Raw genomic sequence first — 22,379 nt, 5'->3', positions numbered from 1 at the left:
TTAAAGGATGCTTAGGAGCAATGCAGATAATGGGATGGGAAGAGTTCCCCAAACAGAGAGAAATATGTGTCATAGAACACAAGAAAGAAGTATCCTGGAACATTTGAGGGAGTAGGGCTGGTGAGGTTGGATCACAGAGGATGATAAAAGGTGAGGTGAAAGGTAAGAGAAGATGGAAGAGTAGGTGAGAACTGAACTCTTTAGGCCACAGTAGAATGTGGATTTTAATTTAAGTCTAATGAGAAGGCTTTGAAATTTTAAAGTAGAATAATGGGATCATATGGAATTAAAAGTACATTTAACACCCTTAGCAACATTTTTCTAGATATGTTTCCTCAAGACCGAAAAAAATCATATTTAATTAAAATCAAATTAAAAAAAAAAAAAAGAGCAGAGGACCTAGACAGATATTTCTCCAAAGAAGACATACCAAAAAAGATGACCAACAGACACATGGAAAAACACTCAACATCACTCATCATCAGGGAAATGCAAATCAAAACCACATGAGATATCACCCTATACCTGTGAGAATGGTTAGAATAAAAAAAGACAAAAATAACAAATGTTGGAGAGGATGTGGAAAAAGGAGAACTGTCATGTACTGTTGGAACATAAATTGGCAGAGTGGAAAACAGTATTGAGGTTCCCCCCCAAAAAATCAAAAATAGAATTACCATATGATCCTGTAATTCCAATACTGGGTATTAACCCAAAGAAAATGGAAATACTAATTTGAAAATAGATACGCACCCCTATGTTTATATTGCAGCATAATTTACAATAGCCAAGATGTGGAAGCAACTTAAGTGACTGTCAGTAGGAGTGAATAATGAAGATGTGGAATATACATCTATATATATAATTGAATATTATCAGGTATAAACAAGAATGAGATCTTGCTATTTGTGAAACATGGATGGACCTAGAGGGTATCATGCTAAGTGAAATAAGTCAGACAGAGAAAGACAAGTATCATATGATTTTATTTATATGTAAAATGTAAACCAAACACACACACACACACACACACACACACACACACACACACACAAATGAACAAACAAGGCAGAAACAGACCTATAAATAAAGAGAACAACTAGTAGGTACCAGAGGGGAGAGGAATAGGGAGATGGGCAAAAAGGGTCAAAGGAAATATGAGCTATAGGCTTCTAATTGAGGAATTAGTCATGGAATGAAAGGTACAGCATAGACAATATAGTCAATGATATTTGTAGGAGCATTTATTGTTCGGTGATGGAGGGTAACTACGCTTGTGGTAAACAGAACATAACACGTAGTCTCATCACTATGCTGTGCACCTGAAACTATAGCATTGTGTGTCAACTACAATTCATTTTTTTAAAAGGTACATTTATCAAGGCGGGGCGAAGCATACAACACATACGTATCTCTCCTTGGTTACTCCTTGATATACCTTAGGCTATCACACATTCAGTAGACCTAAATCTAATATAACCATCTGTTCTTTAGGCCTACTTATGCACAAAACTGAGATTTCTCTCTATGTTTATTCTATCTTAGAGCTGTGCTATGCTTTCTTTCTCCCAGAAAACCCACACATATTGCCTAATATCTCCATTCCCTATTTATTCTTCAGAATAAAAATTAAACATTCTTCAAAACACTTGTTTTGGAATATCCTTAGTTCCAGGATATTCAAAGAAGTGAAACTTGCTCATGAATTCTTGAGCAAAGTACTGGTGAAACCAATGGGAGGATAAAAGTTTTATCCAGATATAGGTAATTTCACATATTTTAAGACAGAAATGGAATCTAGAAATTATCATAGGTTATTTTAGTCATCATTAGATAAGTTGAAGACTTATGCAGAGGACACTGTTATTTTTTTTTCAATCATTTTCTTCTTGATGACACACCTGTAGGTGTAGATCTATAGAAAAGATAAGTCAAGGGACACCTGGGTGGTCAGTCAGTTAAACATCTAACTCTTGATTTTGGCTCAGGTCATGATCTCAGGGTTGTGGGATCAAGACCTGCATCAAGCTCCATACTCAGTAAGGAATCTTCTTGAGATTCTTTCCCTTTGCCCCACCACCTCCTTGCCTCTAAAATAAATAAATAAATAAATAAATAAATAAATAAATAAATAAATAAATAAATAAGGTTTTTTTTAGAAGAAAAGTCAATAAGTCAATCATTGAATGATACTTAAAATAATTAATGTGGTTAGTGAAACTAATATTCTACGGTTAAATAGAAGCTCAAAGCATGTTCTTGTTTCAAAGAACATGGTTTTTTTGGTTATTTTGGTTATTTGTGGTTTTAAAATAGAGTTGTCTTCAAAATTAAATGGTCTACCAGACTAGTTTGTGTGGTGTGCACACCAAGAGCAGATCCAAAGTGACCTATAGACTGTCCATTGGCCAAACAATTGTACAATTGATGACAACATTGATTATTATTGAGCTTTTATGATGGCCTCTTATTTTAATGAGGGCACTTATTGTTTTGAGTACTGGGTGTTGTATGTAGGTGATGAATCACTAAATTCTACACTTGAAACTAACATTACAGTCTATGTTACCTAACTGAAATTTAAATAAAAATTTGAATTTGAAAAAAAAGGCCTATTTTAGGGATTTTTTTTTTGCTGGATACTGAGAATATAAATATGAATTACTTGCTCTAGTAACTCAGTCTAATGTATAATATGTTGAATATATCAGAGGATACTTATTGTGAAAAGAGAGATGGTCTTCACATCCTCTCTGATATTTGTGGTTTCCTGCCTTGTTAATTTTCCCCAGTCTCACTGGTGTGAGGTGGGATCTCATTGTGGTTTTGATTTGTATTTCCCTGCTGGCAAGTGATGCAGAGCATTTCCTCATGTGGTTGTTGGCCATGTCTATGTCTTCCTCTGTGAGATTTCTGCTCATGTCTTCTGCCCATTTCATGATTGGATTTTTTGTTTCTTTGCTGTTGGATTTAATACATTCTTTATAGATCTCGGACACTAGCCCTCTGTCTGATAGGTCATTTGCAAATATCTTCTCCCATTCTGTAGGTTGTCTTTTAGTTTTGTTGACTGTTTCTTTTGCTGTGCAGACACTTTTATCCTGATTAAGTCCCCATAGTTCATTTTTGCTTTTGTTTCCCTTGCCTTCATAGATGTATCTTGCAAGAAGTTACTGTGGCCGAGTTCAAAAAGGGTGTTGCCTGTGTTCTCCTCTAGGATTTTGATGGAATCTTGTCTCACATTTAGATCTTTCATCCATTTTGAGTTTATCATTGTGTCTGGTGTAAGAGAATGGTCTAGTTTCATTCTTCTGCACGCGGCTGTCCAATTTTCCCAGCACCATTTATTGAAGAGACTGTCCTTTTTCCAGTGGATACTCTTTCCTACTTTGTCGAATATTAGTTGACAGTAGAGTTGAGGGCCCATGTCTGGGTTCTCTATTCTGTTCCATTGATCTATGTGTCTGTTTTTGTGCCAGGACCACACTGTCTTGATGATCAGAACTTTGTAATACAGCTTGAAATGAGGCATTGTGATGCCCCTGGGTTTGGTTTTATTTTTCAGTATTACACTGGCTATTCCAGATCTTTCTCATTCCATATAAATCTTAAGATTATTTGTTCCAACTCTGTAAGAAAGTAAGAATACCATGGTATTTTGATAGGGATTGCATTGAACGTGTAAATTGCCCTGGGTAGTATAGACATTTTCACAATATTAATTCTTCCAATCCATGAGCATGGAATATTTTTCCATCTCTTTGTGCCTTCCTCAATTTCTTTCAGAAGTGTTCTGTAGTTTTTAGGGTATAGATCCTTTACCTCCTTGGTTAGGTTTATTCCTAGGTGTCTTATGCTTTGGGGTGCAACTGTAAATGGGATTGACTCCTTAATTTCTCTTTCTTCAGTTTCATTGTTAGTGTATAGAAATGCCACTGATTTCTGGGCATTGATTTTATATCCTGCCACACTGCCAAATTGCTGTATGAGTTCTAGCAATATTGGGATGGAGTCTTTTGGGTTTTCTATGTAGAGTATCATGTCATCGGCGAAGAGGGAGAGTTTGACTTCTTTTTTTGCCAATTTGAAAGTCTTTTATTTCTTTTTGTTGCCTGATTGCTGAGGCAAGGACTTCTAGTACTATGTTGAATAGCAGTGGTGAGAGTAGACATCCCTGTCATGTTCCTGATCTTAGGGGAAAGGCTCCCAGTGTTTCCCCATTGAGACTGATATTTACTGTGGGCTTTTTGTACATGGCTTTTATAAGATTGAGGAATGTTCCCTCTATCCCTACACTCTGAAGAGTTTTGATCAGGAATGGATGCTGTATTTTGTCAAATGCTTTCTCTGCATCTATTGAGAGGATCATATGGTTCTTGGTTTTTCTCTTGTTGATAATGATGTATCACGTTGATTGCTTTACGAGTGTTGAACCAGCCTTGCATCCTGGGGATAAATCCCACTTGGTCGTGGTGAATAATTTTCTCAATGTACTGTTGGATCCTATTGGCTAGTATCTTGTTGAGAATTCTTGCATCCAGGGATATTGGTCTATAATTCTTTTTGGTGGGATCTTTGTCCGGTTGTGGAATTAAGGAGATGCTGGCCTCATAGAACGAGTTTGGAAGCACTCCATCCCTTTCTTTTGGAACAGCTTTAGTAGAATACGTATTGTTTCTTCTTTAAAAGTTTGATAGAATTCCCCTGGGAAGCCATCTGGCCCTGGACTTTTGTGTCTTGGCAAGTGTTTGATGGCTGCTTCAATTTCCTCCCTGGTTATTGGCCAGTTCAGGTTTTTTATTTCTTCCTGTTCCAGTTTTGGTTATTTGTGGTTTTCCAGAAATATATCCATTTCTTCTAGATTGCCTAATTTGTTGGCATATAGCTGCTCATACTACGTTTCTAAAATTGTTTGTATTTCCTCGGTATTGATGGTGATCTCTCCTCTTTCGTTCGTGATTTTATTAATTTGAATCTTTTCTCTCTCTTTTTTTTAATAAAGCTGGCTAGGGGTTTATCTATTTTATTAATTCTTTCAAAGAACCAGCTCCTGGTTTTGTTGATCTGTTCCACAGTTCTCTGGTCTCTATTTAATTGAGTTCTGCTCAAATCTTTATTATCTCTCTTCTTCAGCTTGGTGTTCTTTTTGCAGTTCCTTTACGTGTGAGGCTAGCTTGTGTATTTGTTTTTTCCAGTTTTTTGAGGGAGGCTTATATTGAGATGTATTTCCTGCTGGGGACTGCTTTTGCTGTATCTCAAAGATTTTGAATGGTGGTATCTTCATTTTCATTAGTTTCCATGAATCCTTTTAATTATTCTCCAATTTCCCGGTTGACCATTCCATCTTTTAGCAGGATGCTCTTTAACCTCCATGTATTTGAGTGTCTTCCAATTTTTTTCTTGTGATTGAATTCTAGTTTCAAAGCACTCTGGTCTCAAAATATGAGGGGACAATCCCGATCTTTTGGTATCAGTCGAGACCTGATTTGTGACCCAGTATGTGGTCTATTCTGCAGAAATTTTGATGTGCACTTGAGAAGAATGTGTGTTCATTTGAGTTTGGATGGAAAGTTCTGTAAATATCTGTGAAATCCACCCGGTCCAGTGTATCATTTAAGGCCCTTGTTTCTTTGGTGATGCTGTGTTGAGAAGTTTTGTCATTTGCTGAAAGTGCTGTGTTGGACTCTCCTACTATTAGTGTATTATTATCTAAGTATGCCTTTACTTTGGTTATTAGTACATTGATATACTTGGCAGCTCCCACATTAGGGGCATAAATATTCATGATTGTTAGGTCCTCTTGTTGGATAGATCCTTTAAGTATGATATAGTGTCCCTCTTCATCTCTTACTACAGTCTTTGGGATAAACTTTAATTTATCTGGTATGAGGATTGCTACCCCAGCTTTCTTTTGAGGACCATTTGAATGGTAAATGGTTCTCCAACTTTTCAGTTTCAGGCTGGAGGTGTCCTTAGGTACACCTAAGGAGGTGTAGGTGAATCTCTTGTAGACAGCAAATAGATGGGTCTTGCTTTTTTATCCAGTCTGAAACCCTGCTTCTTTTGATGGGATCATTAAGCGCATTCACATTCAGAGTTACTATTGAAAGATATGAATTTAGTGTCATCGTATTACCTGCTAAGTCCCTGTTTTTGTGGATTATTTCTTTGAACTTCCTCTTTCTTTTACAGATCCCCCTTAATATTTCTCACAGAGATGGTTTGGTGGTCACTTATTCTTTCAGTTTCTGCCTTTCTTGGAAGCTCTTCTTCTCTCCCTCTATTCTGAATGAGAGCCTTGTTGGATAGAGTATTCTTGGCTGCATGTTCTTCTCATTTAGGACCCTGAATATATCCTGCCAGCCCTTCCTGGCCTGTCAGGTCTCTGTGGGGAGTCTGCTGTTAATCTGATATTTCTCCCCATATAAGTTAGGGATCTCTTATCTCTGCTGCTTTAAGGATTTTCTCTTTATCTTTGGAATTTGCAAGTTTCACTATTAAATGCTGAGGTGTTGAATGGTTCTCACTGATTTTTTTGGAGGTCCTCTCTATCTGTGGGATCTGAATTCCTGTTTCCTTCCTAGATTTGGGAAGTTATCAGCTATGATTTGCTCAAACATACTTCGTGGTTCTCTCTCTCTCTCTCTCCCTCTCTCTCTCTCTCATCCTCTGGAATCCTAATTAGACATATATTCATCCTTCTCAAGCTATCATTTATTTCCCTAAGCCTTTCATTGTGGGCTCTTTATTGTTTCTCTCTCTCTCTCTCTTTTTCTCAGCCTCCTTTCTTACTATCTTCATCAACTCATCTTCTTTGTCACTCAGTGTCTCTTCCACCTCCTTAACCCTAGGAGTTAGAGTATCCAGTTCGGACTGAATCTCATTTAATCTATTTTTCATCTCAGCCTGATTAGATCTCAATTCTGCAGTAACAAAGTCTCTAGAGTCCTTTATGTTTTTCTCCAGAGCCACTGGTAGCTTTATAATTGTGCTTCTAAACTGAATTTCTGACATTGTATTGAAATGCTAAATCTGTAACTCTGGCAGAGAGTATGGTTCCTGGTTCTTTCTTTTGTGGTGAATTTGTCCTTCTGGTCATTTTGTCTAATGCAGAGTGGTTGTATGAGTGGGCTGAATGAAAAATACCAACTGGGACCTAAGTAAAATACACCCTATATGATTCTGAAGAGGTCGGAGACCAGAAAATAAAAGATAAAGAACAGAACAAAATGAAGCAAAAGGACCACTAAAGTGAAAATCAAATTTTAAAACAAATTAGTAAAAATAAAAAGCCCAAACTAAAAACAAAGAAGATAAATAAAAAAAGAAAGATAAAGAAAAGAGAGAAAGAAAAGGGGAATGGTGGCGGTGAGTAAGCTGTAATGGAGAAATAACGTAGTCTACCTGAGGAGTCCTAGAGGGTGATCCTCCTGGTTCTGAGTCCGTTTTGGTCCATATGTTAGAAGATACTCAGTCCTAAATTTATATAAAGCCCCAACATTGACCTCAAAAACATAAAGCATATAATATAAGGGGTCAGGAATGGAAAGGAATAAAGACTATACTCTCCCAGAATGAACCAGCACTGTGTTCCACTTGGTTCTGGGTGCTGCTGGTCATGTTTTAGAAGGTACTAACTTCCACCATTGTAAAACAAAACGAGGCAGAAAAAACAAAAACACAAAACAAATACCCATATCTCATGTATCTATCAAAATTAAATTGAATACTTTGAAGGAAATCCAGAAGTGAAAAATATATCTAAGACATGTAATTGCAGAAATATGAAAGTCAAAAAGAAAAAACCTAAAAGTGAAGAGCTGGTAAAATATTGTAGTTAAGGTGGGAAAAGAAAAAAAATATTAGAAATTTTTAGTCTGATGTAAAAATGAGTTGTAATGGGGGGGGGGGGGGAAGGACCGTCTAGTTTTATATACTATTTTCCCTCATTCCTGGGGCTTTCCAGTGCTGATTGGTTAAGAACTTGCTCTTCCCCTGTCCTTCCAGCTGGTCTCTGGGGGAGGGGCTGCTGTGCGGAGTCTCAGGTGTGTGCACCTGGGGGCAATGCACCCCCCACCCCCGACGGGCTCAGTGGGAGCTGCTGACCCCGTGAGGCCTGTGTTCCCTGGGGTCCCCCCTCCCAGGCGCACAGTGACACCAGGAGGAACAGCACTGCTGGCGGTGGCGCCCAGCTCTCCAGCCCTGGAGTCAGCTCCCCCAGTAACCACCACAGCTCCCAGTCCGCACTGGCCTAGGTGCTCCGAGGGGGCGCTGACCTGCACAGCTTAGGGATGCCCCTTGGCAGGAGGGTCCCCGCTGTCCTGTGCCCTCCCCACCCCTGCCCATCCTGGGGTACCACAGGATGGAGGGCTGTGTCCCTGGCGCCCTGGGACCCAGGGCGTGTGCTGCTGGACCCCCGCTCCTGGGGCTGCTCCCAAAGGGAACGGGCTCAGCCCCCGTCTGTTGCTCTAGTGTAAATCCCACTCTGGGGGACCCCCCATCCGCCAGCTTCTCCCAAGGACCCCGGCAGGCACCCCAGCCCTTACCCATATCCCCCGGGGTGGGTGCCCTCTCCTGGTGCCCCTCCCCTTATAGTGACCCCAGGACTGGAGGCCTCCTGCCTGTCCTGGGTTGTGCCCGAGGTCCCTGTTGAGCCCCTTTCCCTCGGGGAAACCTCCAGCAGTGATTTTTTTAAATTCCTACTTCTGGGGGCTGGGCTTTCCTGCCCCGGAGACTTTTGTCCCCCCCCACCACCTGCTCTAGACTGTGGGTCCTGCCCCCGCCCCTACTGGCTTCTGTTTTATTTTTTCCGCCTTCCTCCCTCCTTAGAAGTATCCCTTCAGGGAAAAAAATAATAATAAAATTTTTAAAAATTAAAAAAAAAAGAAGCAACCCTTCTCTCTGCAGCGTTCCAGCTGTTCTCTTTAAATCTCAGGTGGAATTGGTAGGTGTTCAGGATGGTTTGAAAGTGATCTAGGTAAGATGGTGGGGCCGGGTGATCTGAGGACCCCATTCCTCCACCCTCTTGCTACCTCTCCCTACTTAAAAGAATTTCTATATTAAAAATTATAACACTAGAAATATTTTGAGACAAAATTCAGGACTATTTTAGGATGCTTGTTATCCTGCAAACTCACTTTATAAAGGAATAGCTCTCTGAGCACTTGCACCACCAGTTAATGTGAATGGCCATACTTGAACATTCATTAAGTATTACTGTCTTGAAATAGTTTAATAAATATGATATTTCATTGTTTATTATAGGTTTTAAAAATTGTTGCAACCCCTTCTACCAAGAAGTAACCATATTTCATCTGTCTGGTATTTATCCTCCTAATAGTTTTTACTATAAGTATAAATGATTTTATTTTGCATTGCTGGTATTAGAATGTCTAAAGAAGTAGAAAGTCAAATTTCTTCATTTGCAAATAAGATCTATGTGTCTGTGACAGTTTCACAAAACCTAAAAAAATCCTGTAGCATTCTTCAATTAAGAGATGGAGTGTATGTCCCATTTCCTTAAATATGGGTGGGCCTATCACTGCCTCAGCCCATAAATTCATCTAGATGAATTCCAAACCTAGCTCATAAAAAGTCATACAGATTTTTCCTTATTTATTGCAACACTTGCTCTTAGAAATTTAACAAGCTAACAAATTGAAGTGCAACTACTCTGACGCTGCCATGCCAGAGGCAACAGACAGGTGATTTGCCTAAGAGTACCCCCTGAGTCCATCCTTCAGCCATCAAAACTCAGGCATCATATATGGGAGAGAATAAGCCACCATGGGAATGGATCCACTGTCCCTGCTGTTCCAACACCCTCAGGATTAAATACCCCCCCAGTCATTTGTGGATACTTTGAAGTAGGGAAAAGTTGAACTCACTTTGTCTTTGCCAAATTTCTTTTTTTTTTTTTTCTTTACCAAATTTCTTACTCACAGGATCAAACTGAGTGTAATCAAATTGTCGCTGGGGTCATTTGTTTATGGAACAATGTCTTACTTCCATTTTTACATTGGGGCTTTCAAATGATTTCCAAGTCAATGCCATTTAAGGCATCTTTCTTGGAAGAAATATTCACACTAATATACATAATTAACAAATCTTTGACACAACCCCTAAACTATAAAACCGATACCAAAGCTCCTCTAATAATATCCAAATACAAAAAAAAAAAAGGATACTAGAACACCCCGTTGCCAGAAGAGGCGATTGTAAGAGGACAGTATCAATGTATTGATCCATTAGCAAATATGCCCTAATAAGTAATGTGAAATCTAATTAGATGCTGTTCCATTTGTAATCCTCTTCCTCTGGGAGGAGCTAACAGGAACTTGAGAATCTAGTCACAACAGACAGAAATGAAAAGCCAACAACAGTGCAAAATATACACAGGGGAGCTGACAAGGGAGTCCTGCCAACTACTTAAAAAAATAATGAATTTGGGATCGAGCTCCTGGAACTGCTCTGCACTACCATAAATTCAGGATGTTTAAAGAATGGAGCTGCAGAGAAGGGTCATTAATCAAATGACAAAATTGAAGGAGAATATCTTTAAATTTTACTCCAATTCCATATATCCATGAATTCAGTTTTATGTCCTGAAGGTCATAGGGCAGGCTGCGTTCAAGACACTGGTCCCAACAAGTATGTCAAGTGCCATGTTTTAGATAAAAAGGGAAACACAGGTGATAATATTTTATCGAGAGATCTTCCGGCTCGGTTCCCTCAGCACTTAGACACCTCAGACATTCTGAGTATTAGTGCTATTTCTTACTTTCCCTTGATGTGTGTCATTCTCCGTGTTCACACTCTAAGAACCCAGAGTGACAGTGATACATCTCATCCCTGGAGGTAATTCATATCTCATCCCAGCCAGTCTAATATGAGACTTCTGAATCATTTTTTCCTGCTGCTCTATTATAATGATATCAGTAACTGTCGATAATCCATTAGCATACGAGCCCTTGAGTTAAAGCAATAATTACCTGTCATTCTCACACTAACATCGTACGTGGTTAGTGTCTCCATCTAGTGACATTTCCATCTGGTAAAGGTAGACAAAATATACTGGGGTTAGATAATAAACTGAAATCCATTTCTTCTTATTTGGATGCAGATATATCAAAGAGATTAAAGGTAACGGGGGCACGTTTCAAATTTAAGGTTTACTTTGTTTTTTAAAAGAATGAATTTAGGGGGCACCTGGGTGGCTCAGTGGTTGAGCAGCTGCCTTCGGCTCAGGGCGTGATCCTGGGGTCCTGGATCAAGTCCCGCACCAGGCTCCCTGCGTGGAGCCTGCTTCTCCCTCTGCCTGTGTCTCTGTTTCTCTCTGTGTCTCTCATGAATAAAGAAAAAAATATATAAAAGAATGAATTTAGTCTCAAAATGTATTATAAATTGAGCATATAACACAGGTGAGTTGCAGACCTCTGCTGAATATGAAACTGACTTCCCACAAGTCATGGGATAACGTAATTTGTTTGTTGAAGCAAAGATAAAGCTCACACCATAAAGTCTAAAATAAACGCTTCAACATATGTAATATGTATTCCAGGAGTGGCATTGTTTTATTATCAACCTTTAATCTTGAATTAGCAATAAAGTCTGATATATTCGGGGGAAAATTGAATATGCAACTAATAGAGGTGGTGCAGATATCCAGTCCCACCACCCATGTATCTCAGAAAAGTCATTTAATCCTTCAGAATTGACTCTTCCATATAATGAGGAAACTGATACATATCAATTTCACAATTATAAATTTCAAATGAAAAGAGCTGTAAAATCTTCTCCTACATAATCTGCAATAAAACTGTTAAGTCTGGAAACCACAGTGAAACAGAAGGGATCAGAGCTTTATCCTCTACCCTGAGAAATGTCTGAAAATGAATGGAGCTAGAGCCGTTGTCTATTAGCAACAGGGCAGCTTTCCTAGGTAGAAGTCAATGCAGACATTTTGCAATTTTCCATCTAATATCAAGGGAATATGTTAAGCCAGTGTCTGCATTATTACAGAAAGAAGAAATTTATGTTGAAACTGCATCAGAATAAGATGACTTCAGACAATATTAAGTTTCTGAAATTACACATTTACAAGATATACTTTCAGTTTTTTTTTAAAAAGTGTTCAAGTAAGAGATGAACCTAAGCATAATTTTTAATGAGCTAGTAAGATCACTTATAAGTGATATCAATCAGCTGGATAGGTGTAGACAACAGGGAACTGAGCCACTTGGGGAAGCTGCTGAAATGGAAGCAGACTTCCCCAGGTTAAAGGTTTATGGAGGGGACAGAAGGAGGTAATAGGAACAAGCAGGAGTTTGGGAACGACTCACATCTGGCATCAATTCTAGCTCTAATGTAATACATGAGTGAAGTGGGACAATTTACTGATCACTCTGAACCTGTTTCATCAATAAATTGAGTGTCTAGCTTTCATCCAACACAACAGTTCCTATAGATCTCATCACTACCTTCTATCCTAATAGTTATTGAAAGGTTCACCCAACAGAAACTCACATTTTATGGAAACTTATGCTAAAAATAAATTCTGATGGTAAGAAATATAATTTCTCTTTACTGCTCATTACATACATGATGGTTTATCTTTTTATTTGTATTTTAATATGTTAAAAAGGAATATTAATTTATGAATACAGCTTTAAAAAATCCAAAGAGCATGGAAAATAAACAATAGGAGAAAAATGCTCCCTCTCACCCAAAACAAACATTAAGCAGCTTCATGGGAAATTTTTCAAGGAGAAAAAAATGAGTCATAGTCCTGTGTGTACACATATATTTTTATTTATATTAGTAATATTATATAATATACACCATTCTGCATCTTACTTTTTGATATAAAATACCTAGAAAACAACTTTCTTCATCATGACAAACTATGTACATATATTCTCTTCATCTATCTTTGTTAAAAGGCCTTCTTCTGCAAGGTGGAAAAAAGTAATGAACTGAATTCAAACCACATCTCAGACACTTGTTTTTCGCATGCATTAGAAAGACATCTTACCTCCCCAAATCTCAGTTTTCTCATAATTTAAAAAAAAAAAAAGTAGGCAAAAAATACTTGCCTTTTTTTAAGGAAGCTGCAGAGTTGGAGAATATATTTGCAAATCACATACACAAAGGATTAATATCTAGAATATACAAGACTTGTCCAAACTGAACAGTAAACTAAAGAGTCAAATTAGAAAATGGGCAAAATATGGGGCAGCCCGGGGGGCTCAGAGGTTTAGCGCCTCCTTCAGTCCAGGGCGTGACCCCGGGGTCCCGGGATCGAGTCCCATGTCAGGCTCCCTGCATGGAGCCTGCTTCTCCCTCTCTCTCTCTCTCTCTCTCTCTCTCTCTTACACTCCTCTCTCTCTCTCTCTCTTTCTCTGTCTCTGGGTCTCTCATGAATAAGTAAATTAAATCTTAAAAAATATAAAATGGGCAAAATATATAAAAATATTGTAAATAATCAAAATGAAATGTTCCTGAGCACCATCCTCCTCCTTTAGGGAAATGCAACTCAAAACCACATTGAATTATCTCCCTAACTTACCAAAATGACTTTAAAAAATTGACAACCCAGAATGCTGGAGAAGGTGCAGGGAAGTTGAATCACTTATGTGTGCTGGTAGAAAGTAGAGCTGTGTTCCCACTCTGGTTAAGTGTGTGCAAGTTTCTTTTGAAAAGTAGAAACGCAACTAGCATATGACCCAACAATTGTACTAATGGGTATTTATCCCAGAGAAAAGAAAACTATGGTCACACAAAAGCCTATATATGAATGTTTATAGCAGTTTTATTCATAGTAGCCCCAAACTGGAAACAATTTTATGTCTTTCAATTGTTAATGATTAAATAAACTTTGGTCCATCCCTACTGTAGACCCGTAGTCCACAAAAAGGAACATACTCTTAATACAGCAAACTGGATGATCTCATGGAATTATCCCGAGTAAAAAAAAAAAAAATCAAAGTTTACTTACTCAATGATTCCATATATAAGGCATTTGTTAAATGACAAAATGATAGAAATAAAGAGAAATGGTCATCAGAGTATAATGGAGAGGTGACGCTTGGAGAAAAGTGGGTGAGGTAGGAAAAGGACCACATGAGCAATGCTCAGGGCGAAGAAACATTCTGCATCTTGACTGTCGGCGTCAGTGTGCTGGGAGGGTATCGTGCAATATGTTACCACTGAGGAAAACAGGGCAAATGCCACATGGGGTCTTGTGCATTATATTTTGCAGATGCAGGTGATAAAATTATCTCAAAATAAGAAGTCCACTAAAAAATTCCATCCCATTGACATTTGCTCTTCTGACTTTCATAGCATGATGAGAAATCTGTAGTATTAAAATAGTTGTTCTTTTACATATTATATGTTGGATTCCTATAGATGATTTCAAGATTTTTTCTTTATCTTTGGTTTTCAGCAATTTTGTTGTGGTGTGTCTAAGCGTGGTTGCTTTGGGTTTATCACCGCCGTGCTGGTCACTCTTCCATGCATCCTCTTCACCGTGCCTATGTACACACACACACACCCATACAGCCCACAGTTTGCCTGCTTATATGTTTTCCTCGGAATCCTCAGGTATCTTATTGTATATTTTGTCTAGTGTTTGTGGAAGCATCAGAATTGTTTTAATGATGAATTCAATGATGTTTTAATAATGAGTTGCATATAAGTTCTGAACTATAAATTCTGAAGTTTGTCACTTTAATATTTTTATACCACTAGCCATGTCATTAGAATCTTCTTTTTTTAAAAAAATATTTATTTATTTGATAGAGAGAGAGATAACACAGCAGGGAGAGCAGCAGAGGGGGAGGGAGAAGCGGGCACACTCCCGCTGCACAGGGAGCCCTATGTGGGGCTTGATCCCAGGACCCTGGGATAACAACCTGAGCCAAAGATTGATGCCTAACCAACTGAGCCACTCAGGTGACCCTCATTAGGATATTCTAATTAATTTATATAAATTATAAACCTGAAAAATTTTAAAAAATAAAATAAAATAAATTATACACCTGTATAATATACAACTAATTAAAATATGTTGTTTTATAGAATTAAATATGTTGATTTATATGCTAAAATACACATATCAATATATTTATATAAATGCACATTAAATTATATATACAACTACCTAACTAAACCATCAGTCCTTTCTGTACCTATAAGGTACAAATAAGAGCCTATCACAAGAGTATATGGAACTAAATTGAATTAGAAACTCTCCTAGTAATCTCTTTTAGTCAATTATGGCACAGTAATAGAAAAGTATTTCAGACTCATTTGCCCTGGAAAATCTTATTTTTTATATCCTACTTTTTGAAACTTTCACAAAACTGAAGATTCCAATAATCTTTTTCAAAGTCCTTATTAGAATTGCAGAGGGGAACTCTATTTGTTGCTTTTTGTCTCTAAGGCATAGGAGCTTCACAGAGTTTTTTTTTTTTTTTTTTTTAATTCTCTTGCTGAAAATAAGTAGCATTATCAGATGGCATTTAGGTGATCCCGAGCACCCAGAGAGCAGTAACATTATGGCTCCACTCAAGGTCCCCAAAAGCCCTACTTCCTATGGCTTGCAGCCTGCTATTCCCTAGGTGCTCTCTGCAGCGTGGCTCTGCACAGTGAGCACATCCATGTGGGCTGTCGTCTGCGCACAGGGTGCAGAGGCTGATTTTGCTTATCAGAGAGGAGGAGCACGGATCACAGACAGCCAACTCTCTGCCCAAAGCATAAGCGAATCACCCTAATTGACTGATCAAAATCTACTACGGTTTCATGGGTTTTTTGCAGCCTCAAGTGCAGACATCTTAACATGGCACGGAAGCCCTTAACGTCCTCACGGCCTCTGAATTCCCCCACTGTCTTCTAATAACTGTATCTTCACCTTGCTTCATTTGCCATATATAGGTTATTCTTTCTATATGAACTTTCTTTACCATCTTCCTCATTTATTTTTTTAATCAATTAATCTAACATACAGTGTATTATTAGTTTCGGAAGTAGAGTTCAGTGATTCATCAGTTGCATCAAGTACCCTCCTTAAATGCCCATCATCATGTTACCCCATTCCCCCACTCACATCCTCTGCACAACCCTCAGTTTGTTCCCCATACTTAGGAGTGTCTTATGGCTTGTATCCCTTTTTGATTTCATCTGTCTTATTTTTTTCTTCCCTTTTCCTATGTTCATTTGTTTTGTTTCTTAAATTCCACATATGAGTAAAATAATATACTTTTCTTTCTCTGACTTATTTCATTTAGCATAATACCCTTGAGTTCCATCCACATCATTGCAAATGGCAAATGGCAAGTCTTCATTCCTTTTGATGGCAATATTCCATTATAATTATATATAATTCTATATATATATATATATATATGATATCTTCCATTTCTAAGCTACCCCTCAGTATGATCCTTCTGACTAATAACCAATATCATATATCAGTGCAAACTGTATGGCTCTAAATGATGGCTAATATTATTGCCAAATATATTGTTTACTTTGATAGTTAAATCTAACCCAACTTTTAAAAAAATAAAAATGGGTTAAATCTAACCCAACTTTTAAAAAACCTACTAAATGGGAGGAGATATTTGCAAATGATATATCCAATAAGGGGTTAATATCCAAAATATATAAAGGGCTTATACAACTCAACACCCCCAAACCCCACAAATAATGCAACAAAAATGGGCAGAGGACTTCAACAGACATTTCTTCAAAGAAGACATACAGATAGCCAAGAGACACATGAAAAGATACTCCATATCACTTATCATGAGGGAAATGCCAATCAAAGCCACAATGAGCCATCATCTCCTGCCTGTCAGAATGGCTAAAATAAAAAGCACAAGAAACAACAAGTGTTAGTGAGGACGTGGATAAAAAGGAAGCTTTATGCACTGTGGGTGGGGATGCAGTTGGTGCAGCCATAGTGAAATTTTTCAAAAAATTAAGGATAGAATTACCATGATCCAGTAAATCCAGTATTGGTTATTTACCCAAAGAATATGAAAACATTGATTTTAAAAGATAGATGTATGCCCATGTACCCCCATTGCAGAATTATTTATAACAGACAAAATATGAAAGTGACCCAAATGGCTAAAGAAGATGTGGTAGGTAGATAGACACATAGATGATAGATAGATGATAGGTAGATAGACTGAATATTACTTAGCCCTAAAAAAGAATGAGGTCTTGCTATTTTTTTTTTTTTTAGGTCTTGCTATTTGTGACAACATGAATGTCTATAGAGCATAATGCTAAGTGAAATAAGTCAGAGAAAGACAAACACTATATAATTTCACTCGTATATGGAACTTAAGAAACAAAACAAATTAACAAAGAAACAAACCAAAAACCAGACTCTGAATTATAGAGAACTGATGGTATCAGAGGGAGGTGAGTAGAAGAAAGGCTGAAATGGTCCAGGGAGTTAAGTGTACATTTATCATGATGAGTGCTCTACTGCACTGAGTAATGTAAAGAACTGTTGAATGGGTATATTGTAATCTGAAAGTAATATAACGCCGTATGCTAATGGAATTTACAAAATAAATAAACATACAAAAGGAGAAAAAAGGTGTAGCACTATAGCACCAGTCTGAGAGGTGGGACCCCATGCGCAATCATATTAAGGAAACATCATTCATGAGATGAATGATGCACACGTACAATGTACAATTGTACAATGTGAACATTTTGTGGGAGGGTATGGCTTAATTTTCGTGATAGGTTTTGTAGCCAGTTTTTGCCCTAAAATGAACATCTCAGTTGCTGGACATCGAAACTTGTGTCTGAAAAATTGCTTTTTTTTTTTTTCTCTCTCTCTCTATAAAGCCTCACTTCCACCTGAAGGATATTGATCCTATTTCATTTTTACATGTCAGAATCGAGCTCAGGAACTTCACTTGGGACTCCCTATCACCATAAGAATTTAATTGATTGTCCGTTGCTCTTTGAATATACACCACTTTATAAACATATCTAGATAAGAAATCTATCTCCAGCCTTATCTCCTCGAAGCTAGATGGAGCACTGCTGTCATTTAGAATGCATAAAATGCACACTGTTTCTTGTTCACTCCAACCTTATGTATCATTATTCAGATTTAACTAATGAGAAAACAGGCTTAGAGAAAAGAACAACAGTCATGATTATAGGAAATAATAGCTACTGTTTATTGAATAATTAGTACTTATTATCCACTCTTCCAAGTACTTCACAAATACTATCCCATTAAATGCTTACCACAGTCATATTAGCCCAAAACATTATTATATCTATTTTATTGATAAAGGTGCTGAACATGTAACTTGCCCGGGAACATAGAGCCAGCAACAGGTCCAAGCCTATGTTGCTCCAAGGGCCATTCCTTGTTTAGGACAACGTGGTACCTGCCTGACGCTGAAGAGAAGAAAAAGATGAGGAACAGGATTGCATCTGTCTCTCCCATATAAAGGAACATTTCTGCATCTTTAATATTAATGTTAAATCTTCAAAGTCATCAGTAAAAAGTGTGGAGAGCTAACTGGCCCACACAGCCATGCCCCAGTTTCATGGATTTATCACATTCTTGTAATCTTGTTCTGAGTTTCACTATCATGACGTATTGTCTAGGAGATTCTGTTCTCTGAAATTCTCTCTCTCGCTTTCTTTCTCTCATTTTTTTCTTATCTATGACCTAAACCTTTTGATTCAGAGAGCATACATGTAAGAGATGAAAGGATAAAACTAAAATTTATTCGAGAATAGAGGATAACAAGAGACCAGTAGTGACACAGAGAGCTTTATCCAGCTTATATAGTATGTGAACTCATGAACAGCTTTTAACCTAGTTACCATTTGTCCTCTACATGGTATATAATCACTCTACCTTAAAAAAAAAAAAAAAAAGACTAGGTGGTCCTCTGTTAGATGAATTCCAAAAAAAAAAAAAAAAAAAAAAAAGGTGAATAATCTATTTATCAAAACCCACAACCAAAATTATATAGCCAGGGGATAGCTTGTATCCAGGGTAATTTTAACCACTGATGATTTTATCTTTCAATTATTTTCCTTTTTCCTTCAATCCATTTTGTTATTTTCATCTGCATGTTATTAGATTTAAATTCAATAAATGTTCACCTACCCTTTATCTTATACTTTGTAAGAAAACCACCCTGGATTATAATTGCATTACTCAATAAAGCAGCCGGTATTTAAAAAGTCTTCTTAGGAGTATGTAATAGAAATCTGAATAAGTGAAACGAGGAAGGGGAAGGGGTGAGTGGAGGGAAGAGTACACTGAGGGCTGACTGCACTGGTGGCAGCCTGGCAGTCTGGGTGCTGAGGAAGCCACGGCTGCTGGGTGGAAGCTCCTTCCTGACACGTCTGCACCCCATCCGCGCCCCTGGGCCACTGCTCTGTCCAGGAGCCAGCCTGGTGGTGCAGGCTTCCTGTGTGATCTTTCTAAATGCTTCCTGTCTGCCATCGCCTGGGCTTGCTCCTGGTGTGAGCAGCCTCACCCTCTGCCTGAGATCATTTGCTTCCAGACCTGCTGTTTTCCTGCTTGTCAAGGAGACCAACATTACTGCACTTGCATAAAATGAATAATCAGCACTTTGAGGAGCCATTTTTTGCTCCTGAAATGAGTTTATTACGGGTTTATTTTTCATTGCCTATCAAACAGATGTTGCTTGCTCTCGGAGGAATTTTCTGCACTTCCCAGTCACTCTTGCTGGGTGGCTTGCCAGCTGCTCAAGCGCTCTGCAGAGCTGCTCATGAATGCCGGGGAGGTGAGTGGATCTGCCTCAGCAACAGGAAAGGAAATCAAAGTGTTGCTGAGCACGGTGGGACAGGGGGTGGCTGTTTTTTTTTTTTTTTTTTTTTTTTCAAAACGGAAAAATGCAAACAAGCATAGAACAGATGCAGACAAGTTCCAACTGCTGTGGAAGCAGCTTGGTGCGGTAGAAAGCGCATCAAATTTGGAACCACACCGACCTGGGTTGAAATCCCAAATGTGCCACTTGCAGTCTCTGTGAGTTGAACTCTGCTTCTTCTTTATTGATTTTAACACCCAGACTGGGGACTAAGAATGTTCCCGGTATATAGTAGATTATCATTAAGTATTAGCTTATCTGCTATTTTCTTATCCAATGTTAAGCTGAATGGTGACACCAAGCCATTTTAACCAGCCTGTTTGTTAATAATACATCCCAGACCTATCTGCTCCCTCTCTATATACCCAGCTCTCTCTCTCTCTCTCCACCTACCTATCAATTTATCCATCCATCTACAAAATTGCCTTATAGTTTTTAATAGCTACCATTTATAAATCACCAGAATGAATACTAATTAATGAACATATAAAAATCATTTCATTTTTCTTATTTGTGTAAACTTTGTCACAGTAAGCATTTTCACACACACACATACACACACTCACGCATCTTGGTGCACTGGTCTGATAGTTACTTTAGAAGGAATGGCTACAACAGGGTTTGCTGCGTCCAACGTTTACATCTTTATACTTTTTTTCATATTACTAGACTCTTCTTCTCTAAAAGAGGTATCAGAATTTTCACCAATTCTGAGAACTATTTTCTCACAACCTAATAAGCATAGGGCCTTAATGAACTTTTTACGTATTTCCCTTTGCATTATTTTGTTAAGTACAAGAATGAATATCCTCTATAATATCTGTCTTCTCTCCTTTGCAAACAGCATTTGGGATTATGGGTACAGCATCTTTTACTGTTTTGTTTTGTTTTGCTTTGTTTTGCTTTTTTTGTGATGAGGGGTGAGGTACTTCCAAAACCAGGTTGCAAAGACAACCTAATAGCTGTGGCAGAGAAAGTTAGTGTTCACCAAAATCTGTATGCAACTATATTTCTTCACTTCCCTTGCAACTGCATAGACTTAAAGGTTTTGTTTTTATTATAAAAAGATGCACACAAACAAGAGTAGAGAAAATATGTCAGTGCAATTTAAAGATTAATAAAATAAATACCCGGGACGCCTGGGTGGCTCAGTGGTTGAGCATCTGCCTTTGGCCCAGGGCATGATCCTAGAGTACTGGGATCAAGTCCCGCATCGGGCTCCCTGTAGGGAGCCTGCTTCTCCTCTCTCTGCCTGTGTCTCTGCCTTTCTCATGAATAAATAAATAAAATCTTTAAAGAAATAAATAAATAAAAATAAAATAAATACCCTTATATAAAAAATTCATATTAAGACAATTTTACTGAAATAATTGCAAGAAAAAATTGTGTAAAAATATGTCATTGATGCCTTTTCCAGCTTTGCCGAGGTATATCTGACAAGTCAAATCGTACCTATTAAGGGTATACAATGCGATGATTTGACTTACGGTGAGAAATAAACACATTGTGTTCAGCCACTGAGATATGCGACAGCTAGAATTAATCAACTCTATTAAGAACAGTGTCAATGTGAAGCTGCTGAAATAATGACTCAGTGATGATAATGAGAATTAATTTTGGCTTAACCAAAGGCAGAATGATGATGTGTATCCATCTATATATCCATATGTATATATATATATATGTTATGTGTCCCAGTGTCACAGTGAATCCATATTTATACAATCCTATTTATAGATATTGCCATGATATTACATAATCTTTTATATCCCCTTGGATTTCCTACTCACTAAATTATTTATAAACTCAAAAACCTTCCCTAGATGCCTGCTCTAAAAGTCGAGCTATTTAAAAAAATACTTTATAGACAAAACCAAGCCAAAACAAGCAAACAAATAAATAAAATAGAAGGACTTTGGAATCACAAAGGACCAGCTTCAAATCCCGAAGCGGTTCTCACGACCTATGAGTCCTCTGATGAGCCATTCAACTTTCTCAGGGTCCCCTCTGACTCATCTGTAAGTGGAGAACAGGCACTGCTCTCTTCGATCTTTCTAGGAGTTAACTGAGCTACTGAATATAAAGCCTAAGACTATGTCCTATATAATGGTTAGTGCTCAGCATGAGAAGGGCCCCTCCTTTTCTGTGTACCTCATTTTACTATGGTGCCTACTTCAATTTCACACGATTTGGTCAATTCTGATAGAAAAATAAAGGCATTTATCCTGTTATAAAAGTCAAAACATTGTATAGTGATTTCTCTATCCTTTTTAGGGATCTATGTTCAGGCCACAGATACAAAGTTCCCAAATGTGATTGATCGATTATTTATTTATTTGATTATTTAATTATTTAATTATTTATTTTAGTTTTTAGGTTGGTAGTCAGGAGACCCGAGTTTCAGCTCTAGTTCACAGTTACCAGCTAAATGAGTTCGTAAAGGCTGCTTATATCTGCAAAATGGGACAATGATAACTAATGGCA

Source organism: Vulpes vulpes, chromosome 12 (assembly GCF_048418805.1).
Source record: "Vulpes vulpes isolate BD-2025 chromosome 12, VulVul3, whole genome shotgun sequence".
NCBI lineage: Eukaryota > Metazoa > Chordata > Mammalia > Carnivora > Canidae > Vulpes > Vulpes vulpes.
The sequence above is the reverse complement of the archived record's forward strand: the minus strand, read 5'-3'. Positions refer to the sequence as shown.